At 36.6% G+C, this 25,634-nt stretch overlaps 1 long non-coding RNA gene across 2 annotated transcripts in view; it reads right to left on the bottom strand.

Moving 5' to 3' along the window:
* The window catches only part of LOC116444723, a 29,121-nt gene extending 11,478 nt beyond the window's left edge, over positions 1-17,643 (bottom strand). For both annotated transcript variants that reach the window (XR_004240464.1, XR_004240465.1), the window contains exons 1-2: positions 17,504-17,643; positions 13,702-13,766 (exon numbers count right to left, since the gene is read on the bottom strand). This is a non-coding gene — a long non-coding RNA (uncharacterized LOC116444723). The remainder of the gene's footprint in view (positions 1-13,701; positions 13,767-17,503) is intronic.
* Between the last annotated feature and the right edge of the window lie 7,991 nt (positions 17,644-25,634).

Below are 25,634 nucleotides of genomic sequence, written 5' to 3'. Positions count from 1 at the left end.
TCTATATTCCTCTTCCTGTTCTGTGTTATCATATCAGTTATCTTATCAAGCATTTTGGTTTGGTGCCTCTATCATTAAGATTCAGAAAGAACCCTGCACCACCTCTCTCCATCACCACAGTGCAGAATATCATCTAACAACTCAACTCAAAAATAAATAATAAATAAATTACATCATAAAGGCTAAGAATGCTGGTTTTAGCTGCCTTTTATACTAAACTACACAGACCAGCACTACTGGTTATGCAAAAATCATTAGAGATAACCAAAGCTGATCATGATGAATTCCAAGCTTTACCTTCTGACTTTTGCAGAGCAGGCTGTATTTACCTCCAAATGGAAGACAATTTATGTGGTACAATAACCATAAAATGGATGAAGGTTTTCCAGGGATATTATAGGTTAGCAAGCATCAGGTTTTATTCTTTATGGAGTATTTTTTCATAAGGATCACAGTTTCTACAGAAAATAATGATAAAGTCAGGATGTCAGGAATGAGGACCACATGGTTATTGTGAGGAATAACATTTAACCTTTCTCTTGTGGCTGATGGAGGCCAATGCAGTATTTTATTATCAACATTGGCAGGTGATTTATTACCACTGTTTCTACTCCAGTAAAACCACATTAGGCTGTGCTTGATGTATCATTTGTTATCTTCAAACTCCCTATACACTTTCTGCATGCATAATCTCTTTCTTCTAACACACTTCAACAGAAAATGGTAAATATTTAAGTCATGATTCCAAATTCATCAACAGCTTAGGGACTGAAATACAGTTACTAAATGGATTGTGCAAGACAAACTTGATGCCAACATAAAGCTTAAGTCTTATAAAGAGTGATGTAATACATCTGAAACAGCAGCCATGCATAATAATGCATTAAGGTAGATTCAGGAATGACAGAAAGTAAATCATTAAGATACTTCAAAGAAGAACAGAACTTTATAGAATAAACTCACATCAGCTATTGCTACGCCATTTGCTTATGTAAAAGTAAAATTTACATCAAGAAATCTATGAAGTAACTTTTCAGATACAATTCTAATGCAATTTGCGCCTGGACTCCTTGAAATACAAAGAGATTAATGGGAAAATTTCCATTAACTGCAATAGCACAAGTATTTATAATGTATTTAATAGTCAAAATGTGTTACTCCAGTATCAGCAGACAGTTGTACAGCTAACTTTTCTGTTCTCTTCTGGTGGTTACCATAGTATTTTTCGTAAACGCAATAAAAATAAGTCCTAATTTTATAATAAAATAAAAAGAATTACAGGAGAATATCAGAAACAGAGCATGAATAATGCTGATGGTCAGAAATACACTTCTTTTGACACTCAGCATTTTGTCCATTAGGTACAAAAGGATAAAATAAGAATTCTGGCAATTTTTGCATCACTATTTCCACTTGATTTGACTTCCACCAGATTGTGTCATTACATTTTCCTTAATTCCATAGGTAAGAATATATGACAAAAATATTATGCAGTATAAGGAAAAGAGTATATAAAACTTGTTTTACTGTTTTAACTTTGTTGTACGACCTTTGCTTTTAGCAGCTTAATGTAACATACATAGTAAGTAATGGGTTTTGCCTTATTAGAAGTGTGGGGGGGTGTGTTATGGAATTTTGTCTGTTGCAATCTGAATTGTGAATCTGAGAACACTTGACTTCACTGAAAGCTCAGATCAGAATCAACACTGGCACCCACATTTACTTAGAAAATGAATGGTATTAGTAATGATAAATTATGCAGATTTATCTGAACAGCTACTTGTATCAATTGTATAGATCTTGAACTGAAAATTCAGTCACATGGCTCTTACAAGTATTACATTAGGTATCACAGCAGTTCAAAGGTGACAGTCATTATATTGTCTCATTTTCTTAGGAGGATGTCCAAGAGTCAAAACAAGGGAACAAAAAACCTCTACATCCTTGAATCAAAGAATTTTCTTACCTTGTCAAAATTTTGTTGTTGGATATACAATAACAAAGACCAGGCTTTTCAAAAGAAAATGTAAAAAGTTGTATGCAATCACAGTTCATATCTCATAGGGCTTTCTCATCTCTCTAGATATTTAGGAACAATTCTTTTCCACACTTGTGGGAAGGACTGCATCCATGCAGATCATCACTAGAGAATGGGAATACTAAAAGTAAATACATAAATTTAAAATTAAATGGGATGGCAAGAGGACATAAAATTGCCTTATATCTGAAAGGAATTATTGATGCATAAAAATGTTACAAGTTATATCTTGTGTCTGTTGCTCTGAAGAGTAGTGCTGTGCAAAATGTTGAGACTCAGGTGTAGACTAGAGAACCTTTTAACTAGAGGGATGAAATCTGAGAAGAACCAAAATCCTGATAATGGAGATGTGCATTGCCAGCGCTAATATTCATTCATGAAGTATTTAATCTGATTCAATATTGTTGGAGGTTAGAATTCTTTTTCTTTCTTTCTTTCTTTTTTTCCTTTCTTTCTTGTTTTTTCCTTTCTTCCTTTCTTTCTTTCTTTCTTTCTTTCTCTCTCTCTCTCTCTCTCTCACACAGAATTTTGTCCCATTTGTTGCTGAGACAATAACAACTGGTACTTAAGAGAGACAAAAGATATGGCCAAGGAGGAGGGGGAGGAGTGCAGCTGGCTGCACTCCTGTAGCTGAGGGGCCTTCTTGAGGGAAGGGCTGAGATACCACGAGATTTTGGCTGGGGGGTGAGGGGTTGGGCTCAGCTCCTCTCTCTCTCTTGCTCTCGGGATCAAAGGGAGACAGGCTGTGGTTGCTGTGGTGAGAATTCGCCACCATTGCGGAGTCCCGTCTCCTATTTTCTCCTACCATGGGTGAGCCTTTGCTCATAAGAGTGGACATTGCACTGGGACCTTATTAACACCCTACCTCACTGGAAAGGATCCTCACCATCTACTCAGGTGCTTCAGGGGAAAACCCGAGCCCCCTCCCCGCTCCGAGGGAGCCTCTCCCGGCTGCGTACAGGAGCCCTGATGCCTCTGCCCAGCCCTGCTGTTTTTCTGCCACTGCTCCAGGTTTTTCGCTACACTGTAACACAGCACCTGGTGCCTGCTGGGACACTGCCCACGGCTCCTGCTACAGCTGCCGAGTTTCTGACACATTTTGTTTGCTAACCCGAGTGTGCTCACCTCTGCCATTCCAACCTGATGCTCCAAGGTTCCTGCTACAGCCCATTTCACCATCTGGAGGGGCACTGGCACCAGCTGCCTCTGTGAGTTTGCAGAGGAAAACTCTTTTCCATCTCTTTCCGCCAGCTGCGCCCAGCATTACCACATGAAGAGAGGCAGCTGAGCCCGCGCCACAGCGCCCCCTGCAGGCGCAGGGGAATCATTGCAGCCACCCTGCCCGGCCGGGAGCCATCAGCGCCCCTGCCGGCTGTGAGCGGAACTGCACCCAAGGGGAAAGGGCCCGCGGCCGAGAGAGGCTGCCACTGGCTTCTGGTTCCGCTTGCTGCTTGCTGCTGCTGTTGTCGTTTGCTTGCCTTGTTATATATGTACAAACTAGTAAAGAACTGTTATTCCTTTTCCTGTATCTTTTCCCGAAAGCCCTGTAATTTCAAAGTTATAATAATTCAGAGAGAAGGGGGTCATATATTCCATTCCAAGGGAGGTTCCCATCTTCCTTGGCAGACACCTGTCTTTCAAACCAAGACAAATATTTATAAAAGCCGTGACATTTTTGTTGAGATTTTTCATCTGGTTTCTTATGGAAGCAAGGTTTGTACAAATGCTCTCTCTCTTCTGTCCCCAGTAACCTTTCCATGTGTTGGACAATTTCCTCTTAACTTGAGGGATGGAAACAGATTAGAGATTTCACTGAGGAAAATTTGCAGCATGTTACCCACACATTTTCCTGTATATCTGCAGAGCGAGGTCAGGCATATTATTAAAACTAGAGAGAGATTAGGAATACTTCACCGAACAGAGCTCATCTCTTATTAGATATAGGGTAACCCAACCATGAGACATGAAGAAAAACCCATCTTCTAAAAATTTAATTGCACAGTCAACAACTTGTCATATCTATCCCAGAAAAGTCAAATTAAGTATTTCTTAGTTTTGCTTGAAAATGTACCGTCTATCATCTTGAGACTTAAGGGTTTTGTGACTACAGTTATGAAGAAAGATAAACTCTTTTTCTGAAAAGCACTCAGGAACTGAAATTCATAGAGTTAATCAAAATAAACAAAATGCTATGAATGTTGTATAGTCTAAGTAAGAATTAATTCAGTCATTTTGAAATATTTTATCTTTTCTGATAGGAAAAAACATTAGCTATCTCATAAACATAAAGTTTTCCTTGATAATCAAGATATCTTTTTTTCATGATCATGAAAAAACAATTAATGGAGACATTCCTCTTTTTACTTTCGAAATTTAAAAAATAAATCTTATTTTATTAGAAAAAATGTCTGGGAATAGAAGGTGTTTGATTTTCTTTATGACAAGGACAAAACTTTGCAGCTTTTCTAATCTTTTTGTCTTAATTTCAAAGGCTGGTAAGAATATACATTGTTGAATAACAAGAAAACTTCGAAATGGAAAGGTCTCTTCTGCCTTTGTCTAACAGTTTTCTTCTGTTTGGGACAGTTCCTCCTTCCCCACATGCATGTACTCTGCTTTGCTTTGAAGGCTCATTAGATATGTATGAGTTCATTATTTAGCAAACTGGTGAAATATCTTTTTCAAAAGCTGAGCTTGGCAGTGTGATATTTGACTAAACAAGTCAATTAAACTGAAGAAGATAAATTACATTCCAAAAGAAAGGTACCATTAGATAACTACCACAAATTCCTAGCAATTCATTAGAGTGCTCCTGAGTTTATCTTTCCCAATTTAGTATGCAAGGAGAATGTGATAGTAATGAAAACAACACAGATTATTTATTCACTTAATCAATCAGTTTCAAACTTTTGAGTAACAAGTTTACTCAAGTTAATTGAACTTATAACTTTGTCAAATCCAAGCCTAGTGCAAGCACAACCAAAATCTGCCAGTCCACAGTGAAGCACACAAGGAAGGGCTGCCACCTATTGTACTATTCAAAGGACTGGTTTTGTCAGCGCAATCAGAGATAAATTACTTAATTACTAAAAAATAGAACATTATGGTATCCTCCTGCCTATCCTGCTGAATTGAAAAATAAGTATTACTGTAGACAGAAAATGCATTCAGTCTCATTTTTAAATTCAGAAGAAACCAATAAATAAACTCCACTTCAAAAAAATGAGCTTCATTTCTTAACATCAACTAACTTCTGCATGGAAAGAGTTTTATTTCAACTTCAGTTGTTTTAACTGTTTTAAATAATGGGTGTGGTTTTGAAGTAAAACAAATTACTTATGTACTTACTACTTATCATCTTGAAACCACCTAACTTGTATGGGAAGAAAATTAGCCAAATTATCTGCAAATCAATTCAGTAAGTCAAAAATTTATTTACTACTATTTAATTTTAAAGTGAAAAAGGAGAAAGTGAACCAATGTAGAGTTCAGTTCAGCCATTGTATGGCTGTTTGGATACATCAGACTAACTTCTGACCGCTTCACTTGTTATCCATTGAAAATAAAAGTTGGGGAAAAAAATGAGTGCAGAGGAAAATCCAGATCATTTTGGTTGGTATAAAGATTTTATGTTACTGTTTCATGACAATTTCCCATGTGTTCTTGGTGGCCTGTGTGTGTCCTGTGTTTCAGCTGAATGTTTGTGACCCTAGCTGGTCTTGAGTAATTCCTCACATCTGCATGTTTTTCTTCAGTTTGGAATACTTCAGTGTTTAAAAAGCTGTTTGGTTTATTTTACTGTCCATAGTTGTAAATTCCAGCACTTCAGTAGATTTCAACAACAGTGGTGTTGCTGGAGAGATCTGTGTAGATTTCATGCTCAAGTGGTGGTCTCTGCAGGATCAGGGCTATAGTTTGCAGTTTGAGCTTTATGGGAAGACTGATTATGTCTGATATAATTCCATGATAATTTTATCAACTTCAGTAATACAACCAGAGTTTGAATTTGTTGTCTGTTGCCACATTAAAATACATAAAATTATTTTTCAGAGAAATTAGAATTTCAGCTTTCCTAACAGCATGCAATCCTTTGCAAGGGTGTACTGTCTGTCACATGGTTCATATCTAGCTGCATGGCATGAGTTCTACTTAAACAGAATAGAAATAGAAGAGAACATGATCAAATAGGACTTGGCTCAGCCACATAAAATAGATTGTACTGCTGCCTTTGAATAATTTAGATCAGTTCCATGAATTAAAAACAAAAACCTCCAAACGCTCAACGACAAAAGACAGCAAAGAGACAAAAAGATAATGATTCTACAGGTTGTTATTTCATGCTGAGTATCTGGTACTAGACCCAAGATTATCAGCTGACTTTGTCTCTCTTTATGACAATAAATATTCACAGTGCACAGAGATTGCTGCCTACATAGACTGAAAGAAATGATAACTGCTGCAAAGATTCTCAGCAGTCTGCTTTCAATATAAGATTTGGAAAGCAGATAATCACTTGGTTGGAAATCCCCTGTGCTGATGAATATGCTGCTTAGTTCACTTCCCTGCTGAGTTATTATTAGATGGCACGTTGTTATCAAATAAATAGTTCACTTTTCAGCAGGAGCTAGGTATCATTTTCATATGAATAATTGTGATTCTCCCTTTTATCCTCCTCAACAAAAAGGAAATACTGATTGTCAAAATGCAGGATTTCTGAATTCGTATTGTGCGTAGTTTCCCCCTCTATTAGGTAGAGAGTGTAGGAGACAATAAGACATAAATAAGAGGAAGAATATATTGGGGAACAACAGGAACAGGCCAATGTCTACCTACACCATCTACATATCCCAATTATCTCTGCATATTGAGCAGTAAGACAGACCTTTTGGTGCAAGAACCATGCAAAACTGTGATGGGAGTTATTTCATTTGCAGTGAGCAATGCAGTTATCTGTGCAAGACACACCACTAAGGGGTTTTGGTGGAGCACTTGTCCTTCTCTCTTGCTAGTCAAATATACATTTGTGTGTCAGCCACAAAAATGCTGGAAGATCGTGCCTGCACAAGGACATGGTATTTCTGTAAGATGTGTTTCTCTTCTCATAATGTACAGTGATAACTTGCATTACACTTTACCTCCACGTTTACCTTCCATAACTGGTTCAATTTTAAGGTTAATGAAAATTAAATGAGGAATTTTATAGACCCTGATTGTCTCAGAGGGACAGAATTTAAAAAGATATTTTGATCATTGTGAAAGTAATATGAAAGTATTCAAAGTTATAGTTCAAAGTCCTTTTTCAAACTTAGTCTCACTCTAGTTGTCCCTAACGGATAATTAAAATTTAAACCTTTTGCATTTGGAGGTATATGCTTGCACTTCACTCATTCAAAAGTAATATTGACTTTGCAACTCTAGTAATAAACAGTCACATGTTTGAATTGCCTTGTAAAAATAATAATTGTTCTACTTTTAGAATGGTGCAATATATTTATGTCCTGCCAACATAATTTTTTATATCAAACTTGTTCAGTCTGAAGTAAACAGACTTCTCTCAGCACTCCTTCCAGAGCTTTAAAAGTAATTTTAACAAAATAATTGTCTTAAATGCAATATAATTAATGGCACTTAATAAAATGGATTTTTGGTGATAAGATTTGAAGGTGGAAAATTGGAACAGTTGCCCAGGTAAATTTTCTCTTTTTTGTTGTTGGTTGGTTGGGGTTTGTTTTGATTGGGTTTTGTGGGTTTGTTGTTGCTGCTCTTGTTGTTGTTGTTTTGGGAGGTTTTTGTTTCTTCTTTTGGGGTTTCATTTTTGTTTTTTTTTAACAAAACCATACATGTGTGGAGAAATATGTGATTGTCAATTTGCTGTGTTTGTTTTTCCACATGCTTCATTTACATCAGTTGATATCTGGTTTCCACTGAATCATAACTGAGACAGACTCCAACACAAGTCTCACACACCTTTATATATCCTCAGTGTATATGTTTCCTTTTAAAATTTACTCAGGGAATGCACAGAAAAACTCCTGTTTTCCACTAGCAACAGTTAACATTTCATCTATGTGTTTGTTACCAGTGCAAAATACAAAGAAGACTTCGAAATTCTCTGGTACTGCTGTAGCATTTGCTTTCTTATCCTTAAATTTTGTAATATCTATGTTTGTATAGCTGGGCTCATGATAAATAGCTAACATGAACGTACAGAAGTAAAAAACTTCTAGCTTGTGAGAGCCTTATATGATTTCAAAGTTTTACTGAATATCTTGATTATAAGATTATTTAAGTTATACCTTAAATTGGCCCTGCCAGCACAGCTGGAGTGGTGCTGGGTGCTGGTAAAAGCACAGGATGCATGGATATGAGCTTATTGTCTGCACTCATTTTTCTTAAGAAAAAAAAATGTGTTAAGTTACATTTATGGAACTGTTATGATAGCAGAACAGAATGTTATAGCAACCTCAATTTTTTTCTGCTGATTAGTTTCATAGTATACTTTCCCATTTCTTAGTCATTTAAGGGTTGCGTGTAAGTTATGAGCAGTCAGCCAACATTAAGTGTAATGTATTTTATGACCATGTATAAATATATATAATGAACATATGGTGTTACTTTGATTTATCAAACTGTGATTAAATATTAAACTTTTATAGCTTCATCCTCCATGCAGCATAAATTCTACATCATATTCTATGTATGTTGCTCTATAATTTCAGATAAGAAATATTATGAAGTATGTAATTTTGCTGTTGAAAAATTGTCAGCAAAACTAATTAAAGTATTCCAAGATATAACAGAATAACTTGATCTTTTTTTGTATTAACAATTACAATAAAACTGTTTGCTCCCCAAACAGAAAGACAAGTTAAACATGATTTCTGTGTTCTCAGTCTTTAACTACTTACAATTTGTATTCCATACCTATAAATTCAATAAAAGCTGTGAATAACTCTTCCTCAAAATTAGAAACCTGGTGGAATTGGTACTCTTCAGATGAGGCAGAACCTTTCATATAAAAGGACTATTTCCTATAAAATCTAGACACCTCTTCCTGGATTTACTGTGTGGAATACACATACCTTCCTTGATGATGCTTATCTTAGGAAAGGTAAGCTGGACGGTATGATTTCAGATCCCCCTTTTCACTTCATAGCCAGCAAAAAAAAGTCTAATAAGTGTAAAGTTAAATTGTCTTGAATTCAGTCAAGAACTAGGCTCAGCTTCAAACTGGTTTTAATTTTGCCCACATTTAATGGAAAGGAAAAGGATAAAATGGAGTTTGCTGGGTGTCATGGTTTAGCAGTGGGCTACATGCATAAGACTTGTTGTCTGTGAGAAATGATAAATAGTTCATGAAAAGAAGGAAGAATAGAGGACAGTCTGCTAACATGCATTTATATGCCCCAATATTCCATGTCAAAACTACATATGTTTTAGACACTTTGAATGTTTCCTTCCAATTGTTTAATGACAGCAGAAAATATTATATACTGAGTAATCATACTTATTATGGCTTGTATTTAGTATGATTAGAGATACATACGTATGTCTCTTGGTAAGGGCTCCTACATGGCTTCACAGGATATTGACACGCTGCAATACAAGAGTATTTGCAGTTGTTCAAATATGAGAAAACACAGTGTTATAGACTATTTTAGTATAAACATTGATTGTTAAGAAAATTAGGAAAATTACTAAATCCAAATTCATAGAGTACCAGAGTTCAGACTTATGGACTTATGTTCTGCAGGCTATAGAAACAAATCAATATTAGATAATGGTCTAATATATCCATTAGATACTTAGTTATTTCCATAAGTGCTCTCACTAAACACTAAGAGAACAACCAAAACAAACTGTTTGTAATGAAAGCCTAGAACCATTAAATGAATAATATATCTCACTGGAATTTTTTTAACTGTATGTTTTCCTATGTTTATATATATATATATAGACACATATATATATATATGTCTGTTAACAAGGTAGAAAAATTAACATAAATGTAGATAAAGGTCTCCAGAAAAACACAAAATCTCCATGGATATTGACAGGTCTGGGTGGTGATGTGCTATGAGTTTTAGAAATTGACTGTATGGAAGGGAAGAGAGGTAGTATAGCACAGGACATTGAAAAGATAAGAGTACTGGATATTTAAGGAAAAGGAAATAATTTGGAGATAAATACTTGGTATTCTCCAAAAGGCCAACTGTACTCTCACTTTTTTTTCAAAGCAGGAGTCTTGTTTGCATTTTACAGGTCTGTGGAATTTTCCAGATTATGCAACAATATGTTATTACAATATGTCTAGCAGCTGGAGAGTTCATCTGAGACATTTGTGGAGTAAAGTCAACAATACCAAAACCAAAATGTTACTAAATTCTTGAGCATCTTTTGAAGAGTCCTGCCTCAAAGAGGGAAATTAGCGTGAATGTTTCTTTCCAAACGAACAGGAGATGAAAAAAACAGAGTGCTTGATGGCAGTCCCACAGAAGTCACTGATTCCTTATTTCAAAATAAGAAATACCAACCTGGACCTTTAACCAGTGACTGGATTCACTGACAGTTCTGCTATTCCCTGAGTTCCATGGGACTTGGCATCAAACAACTGGCTGCTCCTACTTGGTTTGGAAAAATCAAAATCTCAGCATGTGCTTTTCATGTTGTTTTCTGTTCTCATCTATTTTCATCCAATACACTTCATCATGAAAAAAACATTACTTTAAATTTTAAGATTGCTTTGCTACCTCATGACAGGGTTTTATACGGGAAAAGACTGGGATATCCTTCTTCTAGTGTGTATGATTCTGTGTGCTATCTGGAGTCAAACTGACAATTTTGGAAATAATTTGCCAGTAACTAGCATATGTTTTCTACTTGTCGGATATAGTTTTAGGATAACTTCATGATGAGATTTAATTGTGCAATACCAACTACTTCTGTATCAATTTGCTGAAATAAACCTGGAGTCTTAGTGCTTCTGTAGCTATGGTATTCTAAATTTATCTGGTGAATAGGCAGCTTAGATAGATTGATAAGTATGTCAATGTCATTCTTTTATCTCTTAGAAGCCTTCTGAAAAGTCTAATTAGGATGACAATTAAGGAAAGGCCATAATGGAAAGATGCCCTTATGCAAAGGTAATTGTTGATAAGAAAGCTGAAAGCAATTGAGTTCATATGAAAAGGTAATTCTCATTAGAAAGTAAAAAAAAAGGTCTCATTACTTCCGTTCCAATAGAATTTTGCCAGTTACCTGACAAAATTGGTAAATAAACAGTAGAGAACACAATACTTTACCGTAATGACAAACATGATCCAAGAGTAGTAAAGATTGTATTGAATGGCCTTAATATCAGTACAGTTCTGGTTTTTGGTGATGGAGGTATGTTGTTTGAGCACCAAAGTCCTGATAATGGACAAATGCACTTGAAACTTGGTGGCTAAGGACAATACAACTTTACAGTTAATTCTCCAACCTGAAAACGACTACCAATGCCTGACTTACAACAGTGGGTTTGTGCTATAAGTTCTTGTGTAAAAGTCACTTTCCAGTCCTTAGTCAGAATAAAGGTTATGTTTTTTAACTGCTTGACCTTAAACCCTGTCATGATTTCACACCAGCCAGCCACCAAGCCCCATGGAGCCACTCACTCACTCCCCACAAGAAGGATCAGGGAGAAAATCCAGAAGGGTAAAAGCAAGAAAACTCATGGGTTGTGATAAAGAGAGTTTAATAGGGAAAGCAAAAGCAATGCACACAAGAAAAGAAAAACAAGGCATTAATTCACTGCTTCCCCTGGGCAGACAGGTATTCAGCCATCTCCAGGAGAGCAAGGCTTCATCATGCCCAACGGTGACATGGGAAGACAAACTCCATCACTCCAAATTTCCCCTGCTTCCTCCTTCCCCCCTCTTTATATACTGAGCATGATGTCACATGGTCTGGAATATCCCTCTGGTCATTTGGGGTCACCTGTCCTGGCTGTGTCTCCTCCCACCCTCCCAGGCCCCCTCAGCTTCCTCACCAGCATGGCCGACACAAAAAGCAGAAAAGGCCTTGGCTCTGTGTAAGCCCTGCTCAGCAACAGCAAAAACATCTCTGTATTATCAACCCTGTGTTCAGCACAAATCCAAAACACAGCCTCATAGCAGGCCCTGGGAAGAAAATTAACCCAGCCAAAACCAGCACAAGCCCACAGGAAAAAATTCACAGTACTCGTTAATCCTATTGCAAACAATGTGGGTGCTCAGTAGACTGTTTTGTGTGCTTTAGATCTCCTTGTGGAGCAAGGAACATGTTAAAGAACATTACTGTAATTCACTGCGAATATTGATTGCAATTGACTCGTTAAGAAGGAAATCAGTTCCTCTGAAGTATATAAATTTGAAAGTGGGAATCAAAGGTGAGTGGAGATAGGGTTTTGGTACTCATGATACACATCTAATAATAGGTTCTGAAGATTGAAACTAAAATGTTTTGCACTAGAAAAAGACAGGTTCATTCTTAATACCCCTGATTTTTATATACTGCTGCTATCTGTCTCTTTACTACACGTTCTGCATTCCTTTTCAGTAAACATAGTTGTTATACTTTGTGCTACCTAGCACTGTTTTGACATATTTACAGTACTGTGAATGCCTTTCTCCTTTAAACTCCTTATCAACCCTTAGCAGTAAGTATTTTTCATCCCTTTTTTACTCACAACATGAAATGAAACACTTCATGAATATTTGAGAATTTTAAATTAAGCCATTCAGCAACCCCCCACTCTGTACTTCATATTCCATGTAAATTGAACATATAATGAAGGGAAATATCATTAAAGTATATTTTCTTAATTATAAAATACTATCTTAAATTATTATAAAATGGAAACTGGAAGAAAGAAACTTCTAGCAAGAAATGACATGATCTTTTTCTGTCCAAGAGATATTTCCTAAACAGTTTCTGAAATGTTCTACTTCCGCATTTTGAGAACTTTGATTCTAGCATCTCTATGTTTCTATATGGAAACACTAAATTTTTTTTGTGTACATTAATAGTAAAGAATCAAAGATCTTTAAAGTAAAATACGCAATTAAACTATAAAATCTGTTTTGTCATACCCTTAATTTTGATGAAAGCCTGTTCTAGGGGAAAAAAAAACATTTTGGCATTTTCAAGTTAATTTTAGAGCCTTTGCAGTAAGACTTCCTAAGGAAAAATTCATCCCATTCCTCACCATCCTAAAATTGACATGCTTATCAGTGTTTTCTCATTCAATTAATTAGCCTCCAATTCAATTAATTAACCTACACTGGTTCTGCCAGAAGTTGTCTGGGCTGTGGAGGAGCACCCAGGGGTTGTTCACTCAGATCTAGCTGTGATCCTAAGGCCTTGTCATCTTTACAAAGAAACAGGAAGAAATAATCCTTTGGGGTTTAAGCCTGATAGTGGACACAGAAGTTTGGTCTATGTGTGACTGATTGCTAAATGCTTCAGGATAACTACTGGAAAACACTGAACAGATGGGGTGACAGATGGGATGACACAGTAATGCTAAACAAGATTTGTTTGTGTAGGCAGAAAGATTTACAGATTTTATCCACCACCACTAGACTTTAAAAGCTACAAATATCTCCACAGCCACACAGCAGACACCTGATAGAACATCTTACCCTTAGAAAACCATCTCCTGAGGGTATAGAAGTGCACTTGCAAGGAATTCCAGGAAAGTGAGTGCCTAGAAAGAGAATTAATGTTAGACATCCATCTTATGAAATGTTTGGAATTTTGTATTTTTCATGTTTTATTTCATCCAATCAAATTGAGATGGTCACTCTCATGGCAGAATGAATGATGTTTGCCCCTAATACAAATGGAATCTATATTTATAGTATTTAACTTCATCCCACTTCTCTCACTCAATTCCTATAGATTCTTGACATTTTCATTATCTTCTGTCAAGGAAAGGGCTTCCAGCTTCATGTCATTAAATTACATTTACACCATCCTTTTTCTTGTGTGCCAAGATAACTAATTAAATGACTTAAGATTTTTTCTGCTAAGATTCCTGCAGCCTGATACTCTCCCCTTTCAACATACCCAGTTACTATGTCTAATTCATCCAGTTCCTTAAAACATTAATATTAATATGCCAATCACTTCAATTAATTTCTCCCTTGTGACTATTAGTACTTTTGGGCTACTGCTGCAGAACACTGAAGAGCCATGCATGGAAGTGCACAGCCTTAGTAGCATCTGCTTTTCCCTAGTCATACACGACTGAATAATTCTCATCAACTCTGGCTTTTTTCATGAGGAACTGATTTGTAAAACACAGTGTAAGCCCACACCTATGTAGTATTATGTGGCCAACTCTAGTACACAGAATTATGTGCAATTTCTATGATTTGTTTTCTTGTTTTTCAAATGGCATCAAATCTAACTGCCATGGAAGTAATAGATTTCTATATGCCTAAATTATTCTTCTGGAATAAAATAAACCAAAATAAGTCTTGGAGGATCACTCCATACTTTATGACTTTTGTCTTGGGGTTTTGGAGCTGCTAAAAAATAGCTGGTGTTAAAACATTCCTAACCTTCAGTCAGTGAGACTACAGTCCATGTGTTTTACCAGCTGACAGCTTGCCTATGTTTGCTTGTAGTTAGGATGAATTGCTTGGGACAATTGCTAGTAGAAGGAAGTCGTAGACTTGAATCCCCAGCTATGTTTTTCTACCAGCAGTGTCATTTTGTTTGCTTCAGGCACATTTGCAATACAGTCAACTCAAAAATTTAGGATATATCCCTGAAACTTTGCTGTAAATATTTATCTTCTTTCATTTTATTTTTTTTAGACTTTATGAAGTCACAAAAAATCAGTGTATCTCTATCTGAATAAAATACAACTGCAATAAGTCTTGTGCAAGTCTGAAAAAGTGTAATAAAACATGTATTTCTTGAAAAGATGGCTTTTTTTCAAACTGAGGAGTGAGGCCTCTTAAAGATAATAAATGGTAATAATGGTTATATGAGACACAGGAAATTTTTATTTTCCTCTTCCTGAGCTTTTTAGAAATTAAGGATTTATATAAACCTAGTTCAGAATCACCATTAGGCTGCTGCTACAATGGGCTTCCATAACATGGTAACAGCAAGATTTTTTCCTGAATGATAAATATATTTGGGATATATATATATTTGGGATGGGTAAGACTATGTTTTTACCCTAACTCAGCAGATATGGTTTTCATCCTAGATGTGCCAACAGCCTAAAGAGTTGACAATTTCTATGGTCGGTGCATTTTCATTTTGACTTTGGACATAAATATTTGTAGTCTTAGAAAACTTACAATCCTTCTGACTTGACATTCAGGTATAAACCCAGAACTGGGCCAATGATCATCTTATTGCATTATTATCACAACGTTAGACTTTGGTTATATCACCATAACTCTCCAGACTGTGCTACTGGAACTATACGTTATTTACAGTCTTGGTCTTAAACAACCACATAAGTTATAAAATAAAGACCACGCAAGGAAGTGAGACCCCTAATCAGTCGTTCCTTACCTACATAGGACTTTCTTGGCAAACAATCAGAAGTGCCATAGATACTTCAGTCTCTTTAGCCACATGGTGCTATTAGGCCTTTCAACTTCAATACTGTATTTTCAGGAAGGAAAATTAAACAGCATTGTCTTAAAATACTTTCAGACAGTGGCCTGGAAATCTAAAGAAAATGGGAGCGATGAGCTCACTTTCTTTTTTTTTTAATTTTCAGTTGAAAAATTTTCTCTGCTTAGGACATTCTCGACAGCCAGATAAGATGTTCAGAGTACCCAGCCAGATATGTCCAGTGTGACTATTGTAAAACCTTGGCATAGGCAGTAGCTGATACTGAACTGAAATCTGTCAAAAATTCATGGAATTCATTAATATAATTTTTTAATTTTTTTGGAGGGGGTGATGAGCATTTTGATGTTTCTTTTTCACTAGATAATGGTTTTAAGCTTCTCTGGTTTTTCTTTCTTTTTCACTCAGTCTCTATTTCTGACAACTATTAACTCTGAAGAAGCCACTGAAATAAACAAACGAGAAAACAATTCCACACTCTAATAATTTGGTTTTGCTTTAAGAAAAGCCTTTTAATAACCATATGTTATATTTATTATATTATTTTTTTATTTTTATACCATAGATCTTCAGATTTCATAGAAGATCACCCCAGGATAGAAGAATACCAATTCAGCAATTCAGATCTTCCTTTCATACCCTGAAATCTGAACTCTTGCCATTTTTTAACTTAAAGAAATGAACACCCAAAAAGATGGTTTGGTGTTGGGTTGGAAGTGAGGGTGGAAATCAGGTCCTCAAGTGCATCTTTTTCTAACTTTTTGGGAAAATTAAAAAACAGAGGTTCATGCAGGTAGGACATTTTAAAAAACAGTCTTTAGGCCCCAGTGCATCTGATTAAAGTTCATTACAGATGAAACTGTGATAAACACAAGAACTGACAGGGAGCAATGCACCAACTGCCAGAGCAGCACTTAGATGAAAACGTACAAAATAATGAGCATATTTTTCAGTACCTCTGACTGGACGCTCAAAGCAAAGCTAAAGTCAATTCACCTTACTATTTATCACTACAGGCATGTATTAAACACCAGTTTCAAGCATTTCATGTATTGAACTAGTTTTTCTCCCCAAGCACAGTGATGTTGTTCATGGAGAATGATAGGATGAAATGAGTGTTCTCAGGGAAGTGACCCTGAAAGTCTGAATGTCAGCACACACTTCAAGATTTCTTGAAACACATTTTGAAAACCTGTGAAAATTACCTCTACATTTTCAGTGTCTATGTACACACACCTCAAAGCAGACTGCCTCCACAAAAATACCTTCCAGCCTGCCCTCAGCAAAGCTTAAATTGTCTGGGACAAAAAAGGTCCACTGAGCTCTAGTGAATAATTTTAGACATAGCCCAGCAGATTAGTTTCCCTCCTACAGATTGCATTTTATTGTCAACATTTATTTGGCAGGTTCATTTGAAATTTTTAGAAATTCTGTTCATAAGGGAATTTAAGAAGAGATTATGAGGCCTGCTTCTTATTTTTTCTAGACAAAAATCTAGGCAAAAAAGAAAGTCTAATTCATGGAGTGCTACATATCAAAAAGTGAAATTCTGCTTTTGTTGTATAATTTTAGGAGCAAGACCTTAATTTCCTTGAGTTCTCTTGGAACTTGGACATTTCATTGGACATTTATATTGACTTATTAAGTTAATGTTGAATCCTTGACTTAAAAACCTACGTAATAGCCTGAAGGACAAAGAAATTAAAAAAATAAACTTTTAAAGTTGCACTGTAATATAAAATCAGAGACATTGGAGACATTAAATATGCACATGATACCTTTAACACATACGGTAAAAAAGTCAAAAAACATTTCAAGAGTTGAAATTTAGGTTTTTGTTACTTTGTCTGCTTTCATATTGCGAAGAGTTATCTTTGTTTCCTTTGATACAGTTGTCTTGGGGTGTCCTTATGATGTGTATCCCATATCGCTGCCTATGCCCAGAAATTAATTCCTGTGCCTTTCTATGCCTCTAAACTGAGCCTGAGAGGGGGAAGGAAAAAAACTGAGCAAAACTTTTTCAAAGCAGTTTGCAGCTTGTTCAAGGTCACACACAGATAGCAATTTGTTTCCCGGCTGCAGCAGGGGAGGGAGGAAGCACCCGGCTTGCTGCGCCCAGGACAGTTCTTTTTTTGGCCAGTGGTTCAGCTGCTTTTTTCTCCGGAGAGAGACTGAGAGTTGAATTTTTCCTTCCCTGGAATTCCGGATTTTCTCCCTTTTCTACTGGACTGCTTGATTGCTTTAACATCAGAGCACATCGGGAGGACTTTCCACCAGGCACAGAGGGCCTGGCCCTGGCCCGAGCCCCAGCTCCAAGGAGACCAAAGGGAGGACTCTAACACTTTCCCAGGTTTTTCCTCTGCAGCGAAAGATTTTATTATTTAGCATTTTTTTTCCGTTCCTGTGTGTTTGTTAAATAAATAGTTTTATCTCCTTCACTTTCCTTCGAGGAAAATTTATTTTTTCCCTAACCTGGTGGGGGAGGGGTGGTTGTGCCTTCTCTCAGAGGATATATTTCTAAATTTGGCCAAACCGGAACAACAGTTTTCCATGCTGGCAATCAAAATGGCTTGAGACAAGGATAGCTCCAGAAGTCCTATTAGCAAAACATAAGCTTACCAGTATTTCAGACCTGAAAAGCCAGACACAGTTGCCTACTTGCATTTGACTATCATTTAATTCAAAAATTAACTCTGCTTTTCTGTGTGCTTTACAGAGTTGGTAATTTGGCTTAGTCAAGTCCACTTTTGTAGGAAATTGAATGCAGAAACACTTTTTGTTGAAATAATTGAAATCTGCGTTTGGATCTGCATGGTGGTTTTTCATCGACTTCCAAACACGCAATTTTCTCTGTGCTTCATCTACGAAGTCAGAACTTTGACATGCCCAATAATTGGTATTAGCTGTACAGCCACAATCAAGGCCTAAGAGGAAAACAGAGGATGCATTGTAACAATTGCAAGAAAGACCACTTCAGGCCAAAGTGTTTCCTTGTTTCCAAGTCAAATTCCCTGTGCTCAAACACACAAGAGGACCCACTGAAGCAAAGACATACCTAACACAAAGCTGAGGGCTTGGAAACACTGAATTGCACAAAAAAAGTACAGAAGCAGCAACACAAAGATTAAGCTGGAGCTGTAGTTCAAACTTCAGTGTCGTTCAAGGTGAGTGCGGTTTTTCCATGCTCAAACATATCAAGAGGTGCTCACTGGAAAAATAAATGAGGTAACACCTCAGTCTGAATTACAAGTACAGCTAATGACAATCCCACAAAGGTCTCTTTCAGAGTTATAATTAGCTCTGAACTCAACCAGAACCTTGTGGCATCTCTCAGACAATGTTAAGAGATGTGGCTTCTAAAAAGACTTCAGGCAAGTAAAAAAACAAGCAGATTAATATAGCAATGGGTTCACAAATGGATTCCAAATTCTAGGAACTTGCAGCATAGGAACTGAGCTCACAGTGGTTTTGAAGATTCTGTTATTTAACATTGTATTTTTACATAAGGAAAGCATAGAATGCATTTGGGGTAAACTACATCACTTTCAAGAACATGACTTTTGCCCCACAGATTAAGAGAGTCTGTATCAGATCCTTGACTCTTAAACCTGCTCAAGGCAGATGATTTCATCAACACACACCACGGAGCAATCCCTGCACTACATTGGATGCAGTTCGCTTTTCCAGTCTCCAGAGGTCTCTGCATATCGCGGTTTAGTTCCGTGACAGCTCCGCGGGCAACGCATTTTGAGGGAGAGGCTGAAGAGCTGCCTGTGAAAGGGCTGCTGGAACCAGCTCTCACTCTGACAGCGCTGTCCTGAGAATTTAAGTCTCCTAGGAGTTTCTAGAAACGAAAGCGAGGGAGGGAGATTTATACTGCTGCATTAGCTGACACCAGCATTGCACAAGCAGGAACATTTTGTCCTTAGAATTCAGATAATCATAGCTCTTAGCATCCACGTAGAAACAGTGGAATCCAGCAATATTAAAGGATGGCTGCTAAGCCCTGCTGCCAGAAATATTTCCTTTTTTACTGGAACCTCAGTCACACCTGTGTTGGTTTCTTTTTTTCCTGCCTTCATGGTTGATGATTTTTTCCTCAAAAAGAATATTTCTGACTTAAATTATTATGATTTAGCTAACCATGGAAGAATTGATTTACAGTAATTTGGATGTAGATGCAGTTTTTGGATAGGTCATATCTTCCACCTGTACATTGCTTTCAACTCTTGTATAGGCATCTGCTTCCTGGCTGCTGAGTCCATCCTTCTTGATTGACCCTGCAGTACTACTTACATCTAGAATATATTGAACATACTAAAATATCTTATATATATATGAAGAAGAGATTCTGAAAATAGTAATAAAACATTAAATCCAAGGAAAATCAAAGAAATCAACTGCTTCTTCAACCTGAAAGGTGTCCCTGCCCATGGTAGGGGGGTTGGAAGTAGATGATCATTAAAGTGCTTCAAGCCCAGGCCATTCCGTGATTCTATGATCTTAGAGTCTCCTCAATACCTCACACCAACTTTAGATTCAGGATCCAGTCTTGCCTATGGACTGATTAAACCAAATAGATAATAAGTAAGTAAGATGAGATACAGGCAATACTCAAGGACATTTGTGATTCTTGAGACCTTTTTCAGGCATTGCAGCCTTCATAACCACTCACATTATCACACAAGTAACTTGGAAGAACAGGTACTTGCTAAGGCAGCCAAATTCAAACAGCAAAATCAGCTTTGTTGAAGACACAGCTTCTGCAAAGATAAGAAGATGGCATTTGATTTCATTATTTTTCATGTACCACAACCATTAGAAAGTGAAGAAAAAATTAGGTGAGCCTCCTGTTCTACTATAGCTTAAAGAATGTTAATAGACTTATAAATAATATATTTATGTTACAGTAGCAATAGTTCTTTGAGGTGTCTTTTGAACTCTATATTTTTTTTTACTCTTTACTGAGCTGTGTGCAGAAGATTAAATTCTCCCAGTAAACCATGTGTGCCTGTACTCTTAGATTCCCCTTTGGTGCTAGGAAGCAAGAGACAGGTACAATAATGGATTACAGAACAGAGAAGGGCAGATCTTTTAGTAGCTGTAGTTTACTTTTTCTTTTCTCTGAGAATTAATAATGTGCTTCTTTCTTCAAGTAATATAAAACCAGGCAAGTCTTGGTTTGTTCTGTAAAACTATGACTAGCACCTGTTTCCTTGTTATTTTACTGCTCTATGCCTCTAATCATCTTCGTGGCCTCCTCTGGACTCACTCCAACAGCTCCACATCTTTCCTGTACTTGGGATCCCAGCTGATGCAGAACTCCAGGAGAAAGTTATGAGAGCAGAGCAGAGAGGCAGAATCCCCAACTTCACCCTGCTGGCCACAGTCCTCTGGATGCAGCCTGGGACACATTTGACTTTCTGGGCTGCAAGTGCACATGGCCGGCTAATTTCAGCCTCTCATCTACCAACATCCCCAAGTCCTTCTGGGCAGGGCTGCTCTCCATCTGCTCATCCCCCAGATGGGATTGACACCAGGGGTTGCCCTGATCCAGGTGCAGCACCAGCACTTGGTCTTGCTAAACCTCATGAGACTCCCATGGGCCCACATCTCAAGCTTGTTCAGGTCCCTCTGGACGCACTCCATCCTTCAGGTGTGTCAACAGCACCAACTGTATATGTGTACCTAGTTTCTTGAAAAGGTCAGGACAACTGATATGTTTAAAAATATATTGTCCATCTCTGCACTGCTGCTATATTAATTTCTTTGTGCAAGGATTGTCTGTTACTATATGGCTGCAGAGGGATTAATAATATAAGCCTTTGGAAATTTACACACAGTAGAAATAGTTCTTACACTTCCTCTTGTAGGAATCCTTCAATAATCACACAAGTGTTCAGTCTTCATTAGTGATTTGTTAATATAGGGATTTTTGGCTGGGTGCTTGTTTTTCCTCTACATTCAGAAATACCTTGTAAATTATACTGAATTTACAGTATAATTCAAAGTATAAAAATCTGAAGTAAATTTGAAAATGCTAGACACAGGTCATCAGCATTATTTAGATTATGAGTTTTATTATTTGGCAGAGAAAGTAATTCAAGAGGTCCAAGACTATCAATCTCATGTTTTGTCCAATTTCAGGTGAAAATGATATTTTCTGTGGGGATTTTCCATGGTCCATTTATATCAGTGAAATATTAGCACTCATATGATTGTTAGAAAATATTATTTAAAGGAAAAAAAATAGTAGTAAAGACCTTTGGGTTAAGAAATTGATTATATGACTGTTTATACATATTGATAACTAGAAATCAGATATAATCTTAAGTTCAATAGTCTTTTTTTTCCATAGACTTCATGTTAATAAAGGATTTCACATTTTAGCAACTCACCAGGAATTTCTGTCACAATACTGTTCAGGAGTTGGTAAGGTTCTTAGAATACATTTAGCTTTGAAGGAGAAGAATGCATTGTAAGTAGTGTAAGGCTCTCCTGAAGAAAGCTAAAATCACATTTACATAAATTGATCTTTTATTTGTTTGAGTTCCTAATGGAGTTCCTAATGTTACCTGGTGGTTTTTTTGTTTGATTCGTTTTTTGGGTTTTTTTAATTAGTTACATTCAGTGTTGTAAAATGCTGCACCCTATTGCCAGCAAAGAAGTGTCTCTTTGAAAATAATAAATAGCTTTTGTTCTCACGTTTTACAGTGGCATTAAGTTTCTCTATCTTTGACCAGATTTATTTAAAGATGAGGAAAATCCTCTATCCTATGTAGTGTGAATGGCATTGCAAAATTTGTCTCAACAGTAGACAAGAACTTTAGAGTTTGTACACATGTTTAGTATTTAATAAAATTATTTGATACATCACTTTTGAAGTTTTCTCTCATAGAGAGCAATTAACTGTCCTACCTTAAGTGATTAAAAAAAAGGTCATTAAAAATTATCTTTTTACTACTGACCTACTGTAGAAACTTCATCATCTAAATATTCTCTAAATTCTTCACCTCTGATGGGGGAAAAATACATTTCATCAGCAGAGAGATATGTCTTATCCACATATTTATTCTTGCACTCAAATAGATTTAATTTACAACAGAAAGAGATTTCCCTATTCATGAATTTTTGTACTGTTCAAGTGAAAAATCCCACAAGATTTTTTTGTTTTGTTTTAAGTGTGTAATAAGGAAACCAATCAAGCATTTCCTAGAGTTGTTGGTACTCCAGGATGTTTCCAGGTTTTCCTCTGGCATGGCCCCAGCAATAGTAGCCTCCTACCATTGGAGGGAGCCACAAGCACTTGTTCAGAAATTCTCTCTCATAAGTCTGTGGTTTGTAAACAACTTTCTCAGTACTACAGCAGTTGAATTATACACTGAAAAGTTCCATCACTCTCCACTTTTCTTAATAAAGAAAATCTCTAAAAAATAATGGCCTATTCCTTATGATGCAGTGTGGCTACCCTTATTTTGAAGTATTAAGGAGCACACTTTAAGCTTAGAGTGAGCTATATTTGCTGCTTATTTTAATATTTTTATAATGAGCAATAAATTAATTTTATAAAGCTGCCACATACACATTTTATTTTTCTAAAGACATACATAAAAACTATGTGTTAAATGCTAATTAAATATTTTAAATGTTTGAATTAAAACCACATTTTTCTTCAACATCTTGCTTAACTGTACACTTAGAGACAGTAGAAATAGGAAAAAAGTAATATAGAGAAATGTATTATATTTGGATTTTATACACCAGGATGGTGTATCAATGAAGATTTTACCTTTCTTATGTTTATCCACTGATATGGGAACAAAATATAACATTGGCTATTCTGTCAAATAAGATACTAGGTTCTCACTAGGTTCTGCAGCAAATAAGATCAATTGAGGACACACAATGCTCATATCCAACTTCCAGAAATGTTTTCATATTTTTTGTCTTAGACTGCAGTTTTAATTACATCTGACCAACACATAGAGGGCCAAGAAAAACAGAAAATAAGTTAACATAAGAAGTCACCAAGGCTGTGCTCTAAATAAAATTAAGGAAGACACTAGTTATAGGCAGAAAGAAAAAAGAAATTAATCAATCCAGTTTGTATTCCAGCTTGTAAATATTTATCCTCTATAACTCAAAATAACTGTATAAAAAGAAAAAATGCTGTGAAAATTCAAGTGCTTTCCATTCACACGAGGGTACATTGTAGCCTGGCCTGTGCTTACGTATAGAGAAATAAGGAAGACTAAACCCTCTGCTTTGTTTCAGAGCACAACATTGTGGGAAACTGGTATCAAATATTACCCTCCTTTAATGCTGCCTGAGGAATCTTTGGATGATACTCCTGTGATGACAGCCATGCTATTGCTACATTACAATGCCAAGCACAATCTACCTTAATTTTTGGCTTACTTCCACATCACCAAGCTAAGATTACAAAAACATTAAGAAGTCTCAAATTTCTCGAATTGTCTCAGCCAAATTCCCTCTGTTCTTAAAGGAGTCCTTTTTCCTCCTTGCTAAGTAGATCAACTGAAGTTCTGGGTTGCAACAGAAAATCAGAGCAACACAGACCTTATGCTTATTTAATTAGTCTTGACCTTTTATTTGTTTTCAAAGGGGATTTCTATTTACTGAAAGGAGTAACGGCTGACAACTCTGATTGCAAATGTTGGTGTTCCCAGAATTAGACAAGTAGTCTATAGCAGAAAGTTTCACTGCAATCAAGTGACAACTATTCTTTTGTAGCATTCCAGATTCAATGGCATAAACTGGATGTGTTGTTTTCTTCATTCTGTTCAGCATATTCCAAGAAGCTAAACTGTTTTCTCACTGTGCCTAACTTGTCAGCAAAGTATTGTGTGTCTTCTCACAGCCACCATCTGTGAGAATAGACTGTCACTGTCCTTGATGTGCTTTGAGATAGGCAATATGCAAACTACCAATATATGCAAGATTGTTTATCTTGCCATGAGATGATGCTTTTCATCAGGTCTCACTCTTTCAAAATGTCCTGGTTTAAAGAAGTAGCCTAAATAGGAGGATTTAGCAAAAGCAGTTTAGGACTGTAAAATTTTCATGTGTCGTAATTTTAGCATTCAACGCAACTCATTTAAGAAAACTCTTGGTATCATAGGATAATTCCAACTGGAAGGAACCTTGAGAGGTGTCTAATCCAACTTCCTGCTCACAGCAAGGACATATTTGAGGTCAGACCAGGCTGACCTTGTCTTTGCATTGTAACCCCCGGAGGACAGAGACTGTACAAGCCCTCTGGGCAGCCTGCTGCACTGCTTGACTGTACCCAAGGTAAGAAAGCCATGAGATGATGCGTGCAAAAGCAATTTAACTCTCTTTCAATATGTTGGAATTATGTATTCAGGCAACTCAACTTTTCTGATCTGCTGGTTTTTCATATGTCATTTGAAAAACTCCTACAAGACACTCTGTAAGAATTTTCCAAATCATTGAGGATAAAGACCAAGATCTTTTTTGAGGTTGCTGAAGGAGAAACTTTTCCTGTTCAGAAACTTTATGAGTGAAGCTTAGTGCAGTACTATATACCAATTTTTGAAGACTAAAAAATTGCCAACTACAGATGGAAAGGAAAAGGACAAAACATTGTTCCCATGTGGTTGATGGCCACACTCAATGACTAATGTGACTGACTCAGATAGCATCACAGAGTATCCTGAGCTGGAAAGGATCTACAAGGAACTGAACTCCTGGCTCTGCCCAGAACCATTCCAAGAATCACAGCAAATTCCTTGGAGCATTGTCCAAGTGCTTCTTGAACTCTGGCAGTCTTGGTGCCGTGACTTCTTCCCTGGGGATCTTGATCACTTGAGCTACACCTACCATGATTCTCAGGTTTTTTTTACTCTAAGTAATCTTTGAATCAAGATAAGTTAACAAACAACCAGTAGTAAGAATGGATATTCAAATTTATTTAAGTGATCTACCATAG

Source organism: Corvus moneduloides, chromosome 5 (genome assembly GCF_009650955.1).
Source record: "Corvus moneduloides isolate bCorMon1 chromosome 5, bCorMon1.pri, whole genome shotgun sequence".
Classification (NCBI taxonomy): Eukaryota; Metazoa; Chordata; class Aves; order Passeriformes; family Corvidae; genus Corvus; species Corvus moneduloides.
The sequence above is the reverse complement of the archived record's forward strand: the minus strand, read 5'-3'. Positions and strand labels throughout refer to the sequence as shown.